Raw genomic sequence first — 6783 nt, forward strand, 5'->3', positions numbered from 1 at the left:
CCTATTAGAAATGTAAAATAAATTAAACCTTTTTAATTCGAATATTCCCCTTAAATTGTCATTTTTTCTCAAATGTGCAAAACCATGCTGCACTGCAGTTGGGGCAGATGTAACATGTGCAGAGAGACTTGTATTTGAGTGAGCTATTTTGTTTCCGTGCAGGGTAAATACTGTCTGCTTTATTTATACACCGCATTTTAGATTTAATTTCGAGCACACCCCACCCAAATCTATCTCTTTCTCTTTGCACAAGTTACATCTGCCCCACCTGTAGTGCAGCATGGCTTTGTCCATTAGATAAAAAAAAAATGTGTTGTGCGCTCCTGTCTGAATTAGGCCCTTAGCTATTACATCACTTTCAGCAATAAATTTAAAATGAAGGCTCCTTTACATTTGGGGTACTTACATTAAACTCATTAAATTTCATAAGTGTGTTTTTAGCATTAGGGACCATTAATAAAATCAAAGTCATGTTTTACAACTGGCTTTAACATAAGCAACAATTGTTTTTAATAGTGTATTTCCAGCTCCAGATGTAAAGCTTCTAACAGTAAGTGGGGCCTCTGAGCAGATGGATTTACAATGGCAGTTATATAATCCGCAATATTTAAGACACTAAATTATCTCCCGTTCCCTCTCTCTCTTTTTTAGTTCAGCAATAAATTAAGAGAAGTGTAAATCAGGAGCTATCACCGTCTGGAAATGCGTTACACATGTGCAGAACTCTGTGGTATGTTGTCCATTGATGGAAGTAAAGAGCACCAGTCACTAATGGTATGGACCATGTCCAGTGCTTTGTAGGCTGATATAAACATAACATGGGATTAGGTTGCATTGAGGAAAGCGAATACATATCTATTTTGAAATGAATAAAAACACCAGCTTGTACTAGTCGCATATCTCCCATTACCTCAGACACTGGAATCTGGGAACCCCCCTTTGACATGACATTAGCTATGAGAATAACAAACACAACTTGATTTTGGGAGTGTCTGATGTAGTAACACAATCTCTGACCACTAAAAAATCTGAATTCCAACAGTGCCCTAGAAAAAGACAAACGCAACTAGTTTGTAAAGCGCAACGGAACATGCTGCGCTATATAAGGAACTGTTAATAAATACATAAATAAATAGTTCCAGGGGTGTTGCATCCAGAGTTCAAGGTCAAGGGGGTGGGGGAGGCTGCATATTCACTGTTCCAACAACGCACTTTTACAACTTGGAGCGCACCACTACCTTAGAGAGGTCAGGCCGCAAGGGTGTAATCAGACCTGTGACGGCCCCATAGCAACATATTGAAGGGCCCCCTGACCCAATGCTTCTTGAGAGACACCTCTCTGCAGCATCTATTGATTCTATGCCTTATTATAGTCCTGCAGTTCATTTTTGAACCATCATAGCTCCCTAGTTTACATTATGTCACATAGTTGGGCTACCAGTACACATTATGCCACACAGTAACTAAAATTATGTCCTACAGTGTCCCCAGTTTATTTTATGACACATTATAGTGCCTCCTGTTCATAATGTGCAACATCAGAGTGCCCTTAAGCAGAACCAGATTAGGTGGTGGTGGAGCGGGGGGGGGGGGGGGGGCAGACGGTCAGTATCCCAATGCCCCTCTCTCTAAGTGGGTGCCCCAACCATAGTTGCTCAGAGCACACTAGATGCAGCAGTTGCCAGGACAGACCTCTTGCTGAAAGTCTGTCTCTGGCAAAGTCCCCAGAGAGCAGCTTTGCTTCTCCGAAGTGCTGCTGTCTCTGGTTCTGGCAGAGTTTGAGGTGAGTGGTGATGGTGGGCAATGCTGTGCAGGCAGGGGTGAGTATGTCCCAACCACAGGTCTGCCGGTTGTGGGATGAGGTGTGCCGGCCACTTCTGCCAGAGGCTGCCAGTTCTGCTGGGAAGAGGTATTTTGCTGGATGATGTATGAGTAAGAATGGTGTATGAGTAAATATATTTATCAAAACATAGAGTCACAATGCTGTCCTCCTCTTATACACTTGCATATATACCTACATAATATGTAACCTCAGAAGTTTTTCAAAGTGGAGAAGACATATTACCCATTGAGGTTCTTTACCGGGCTTGTCTTTCTTTACCGTGTTGACCACTATGCCTTCACAACCTATTAAGGCTAAAAGCTCCTCTGTATTTCCTTCTCGAATCGAAACTTCATGATGTTGCTGCAACATTCATTCCCTGATATAGGTACTACATGACTTACATGTTTGCATAACTGAAAAAATGGAAATACAGTATGCTCCTTTTTAATAGAGCTTCGGTAGAATTTCGATCCTTGTTTTACTTGAGCAAGGGTGCCGTCCTTTGCATTGAATCCTGTCGATGTCGGCCGGGACACGCCTATGCAGATTTGACTTTTTAAAAAGTTGCATCTGCATTATCGAGAACAGCCACTGGATTGTCCAATCGACTATCGCCGATCCACGGACTTTTGAACTGTCAGAATCTATTCTGACAGCTGGAAAATCAGACCCGACATTGAATAGGTCGAATGTAAATTTGACCTAAAACTGTCGGAAACGGATATTTCCGACTTTCGGACATATTGGCCCCTTTAAGTGGAACAGTATTTTGTTGTGCCTGCAATGTCAATTCTTCTCATACCTTTTGGTCTCTCGTCTAATTTTATTTTAATCTGTTATGAGGTTGGAAGAATCTGTGAATATTGGACCGATATCTTAAAGTGCACAGGTAGCTTTCATCTCTGTCCCTCTGTCCTTCCCACTAAATCTTTGGCATATCTCCTTCAACTTAATTCGCACTTGAGTCATGAAAGACGTCCCCTTAAGACTTAATGATGATGAGCATAACTGGACACTTTCTGACGATTCACTTCCCAAATGTTCCTTTCCCATCAAGTTTATTGATAAAGATTTGGAGCATGAAGCTTCAGCCTCTCGCATTGCAACTTTGACCTCTCTTTAGAGAGTTTATCAGTTTTAGGAACAACAACATCTCCTATGCGACCGACACTCTCCCCTCTAGTCCAGGAGGAAAGCCTAATCTTTCGGACGCGAGCAATAATGAAAATATGTGCACTTGCAGGGTACAATGGTAAACAATTTGCATGCATTTGCCTTAAAGCCATCAGCATGTTTTTGAAGAGCTGGGCTTCTATGCGCACTGTACAATAACCTGTTCACTATCCTTTATTTATTGTGGTACTCTGCATAATTTGTACAACACATGGGAAAGAGACAGAAGGAATAGACGATTTTTCATAGACTAATCACTTTTTCTGCTACTCTGTCGGCAGTCAAAGAAAATTGTGGTTCCTTGTTTCTACCAATACCAAGACTTCATTTTTTTATGGAAACATCTAAAGACATCCTCATATACAGAAAACTGAGAGGACGCTAAATCTTTTGGATTGCCAAACAGGGAGCAATCAAACATCTGGAGTAATGAAAATTTGGACAGAGGCATGGTTACTTACAATAAGCATCACACAAGTACTCAGTAAGCCGTAGCGAGCAGGACAAAACCTCTCTACCCGCAAGAACACCTGAATGCTAGTGCCACAGAATCACCAAAGCATCAAGCAACAGAGGATGACAAAGAGGCCTCTCTCTGAGATGTGCATGCAGCCTCTTGATACCACCAGGTGAGTTGACAGGTTGGCCAGGCCCCAGTAAAATGGAGGGGCGTGGCTATTTGGTAGGGGCTTGGCTACCAGAGCAGGTGTGAGAAAAAAATCTAACTTGTGCGGGTGGACGCCATGAGGGGGTGTGATTTCACCCAAGGGCGTAACTACCATAGGTGCAAGGGGTGCAGCTGCTATTGGGCCCAGAGCTGAAGGGGGCCCAACTTTGCTGTCTAATATGTTTTACATACAGTTATCACCATCAGTTGCTAAATAGGGGGCCCATACAAACTTTTGCTATAGGGCCTATGAATATCTAGGTACGCCTCTGATTGCATACCTGTACAGGGAGAGAGAGGACAGGCTGCTGCTGGTTCAGGAAGCGGTTCGGTTCCCCAGGAATCTGAATACACACAAAACCCGAGGAGATCTGTTCCAAACCAAATCCTGGTTCGGATCTTCCCATGGTTTGAAATTTGGATTTTATATTGCAAACATTCCATGATTTTACCTGTTTTCATAAAAATAATAATAATAATTAGCGATCTCTATCAGATTATCAAAATATTTTGCCAATCTAACCAAAAAAATCTAAATCAAAACACTTGAAGGAGTTTTGTAAATCCAAAATACAAGATGAACCCAGATCCAAAACCAAAACAAGTGGGTTGGCATACATCTTCATCAAGACGTCAGTGATGTAATTTGTCTGACTTTGGGTTACATGGTTTTCGTAGAACTTTTTGGAATTACAGAATACTATTCCACATATTAAAAATAACATGTTTATTACACGGACGTACAATTGCGAAACAAATTAGCTCGGATGGCAATTAAAAAGCCAATAAAACAAAGACACAAGAGGCTGGTGAAGATCTTATTGCATGCCATAAAATGTTGTTAAATAATACATTTTGCCTGAGATTATACAGAGCTTACAGTCTCTGCTGGGATGTTAATGTCTTTTAAATATTTAGCACACCATAAAACAATTGTTCATTAATACTACTAGCCTTGTAAATACGATCACACAAGGAAAGGAGGTTTAATATGCATTGTAATCTTCCGATGTCTTATATAATTAGCACATTTTACTAACTCTGGAAAACTACACTGTCAAATTGGCGAAGTGCCATCAGAGCGCTCAGTGGTGGCCAATCACAATGCAGACATCGCTCATGTTGTCAAATGAGCGATGGCATAAACTGTCTTTTATGTTTGCCGACACACATCATGGCCGCACATTGCGGATAATTGATTTACCTACTAGGTATATTAAATCCCCCAGTGTGTATGCCCAATGATGAACGCTGATACGCGTTCCTGCATCATCGCCGGCCATCGAGCCATTTTACAAGTTGAGTGAAGCACTTTCCATAGTCTTCTACTATGGAAAGTGATTCACCCCCTGTGAAAATTGCTGGGATGGGCAATAAGCTCGGTGAAGTGATGAAATGGTGTGAAGTTACAGGCTTTGTTTGAAAAATTACAGGTAGGAGCTGATTGGCCGGTGATAAAAACCAGACACTTTATCACTTCACCGAGCTTAATAAATCTACCCCTCAGTGTGTATGCACTGTGCGATTTTCTGGCCAGCGATATTCACACCATCGTTCCTCATACACACTGGGGAAAAAACGCCCAGTGTGTGTACGAGGCTTTACACATGCGTGCCTGCTCTCCCAACAATTCTTCAGGAAGTCCCACACACCCACCGGAAAGTGGTGGGACCTCCCACATTACGCCCACTTCCTAGTGAAGCAGGCAGGATGAGATTATGAGGAGATTATACTGGGACTGGCGCTGTATAAAGAGGGAGGGGATAAATGATGTGAAATGATGTCACTTAGTTCCTCCCACATGCAGATGTCCAAATGTCGTGATTTTGCCATGGTGTGGGCCTAACTATGTGACCGTGTTTGACCGCTCCTGTCAAAGTGGTTGACAGCATCTCCTCTAGCACTAGAGACCTTAAAACAGTAGGTAATTATGGACTTCTACTACAATATTTGGTAAGTATACCACAAATGTTGTTATATAATACTATATTATACTATTACATTAATATATATAAAAAAAATATATATATATATATATATATAAATATACAGTATATATGTATGTGTGTGTGTGTGTGTGTGTGTGTGTGTATATATATATATATATTTATACACACACTAGATAAATAGATACAAATGTAGCCACCCTCATCATTGCCACGCAAATCGCCATGTGCGACTCCTGCAATCTGCGCGATTCCGTTGCCACATGCGTCTGTCTAATTCACTTTGGCGCGACAAACGAGCATGAGCGACAGTAATCTGGCAATGAAGAGCGTAGCTACATCTGTATATACACAATATTATTGTCTGTACCTCTGTGTGCACAAAGATAATACTGCTTTCACATTGCAGAAATGGGTAATGACACGGTATTCTTAAATGGGACTTTAAGACGGGTCTGAGCCTTGAGACCTTTCATATTGCAGGTGAAAACCGTTTTAAAAATCATTTAATACCATTCAAACATTCAACCCGTTTAACCCCCAAGGGACAAGTTTCAAGCCATTGAAATAGAGCTGTTCAAACTGCCAAAAAAACGGCTTTAAAACGTGTAGGACTCTGCTTTTTAACCGTGTTGAAATACCGGTTAACTTTAACCGGTAAATCAACTTTGGCACTTTCACATTGCAGCCTTAAACGTTTTAAAATGGAAAAAAAACGTCAATATACCGTTTTAAAAGTGCGATGTGAAAGGGGTATAACATTCACATCTTCAATCCAGTAATGAAAAAAAATAATAATAATTAAACCCAGTGTTCGCTGTAACACTTTACTTGTCACATTAATGATGCAATAATACCAATGCATCATGCAGCAAGCAGTGTATCTGGCTCTCAGCAATCTCCATGTCCCCATCCATTACGTCAGCTTTTCTCTGTGATTCTGAAAAGAGAGAGAACAATGTGAACTGTTGACTGTGTGCTTCCTTCACTTGCCAGCAGGGGGAGCCCGGCCTGCAGAAAATTATCCAGCTCTCACTGTTTTTATCAAGAGTATTAACATGAAGTGAATATGACACTGCATTTCCAAAATCTTATTTTAATCAGAGGGGGACCAGCAATAACTAGTTTAAAATGAAGCTTGATTTATGACAACTCTTATAATATTTGTTGAA

Source organism: Crinia signifera, chromosome 7 (assembly GCF_055691185.1).
Source record: "Crinia signifera chromosome 7, ASM5569118v1, whole genome shotgun sequence".
NCBI classification, from domain to species: Eukaryota; Metazoa; Chordata; class Amphibia; order Anura; family Myobatrachidae; genus Crinia; species Crinia signifera.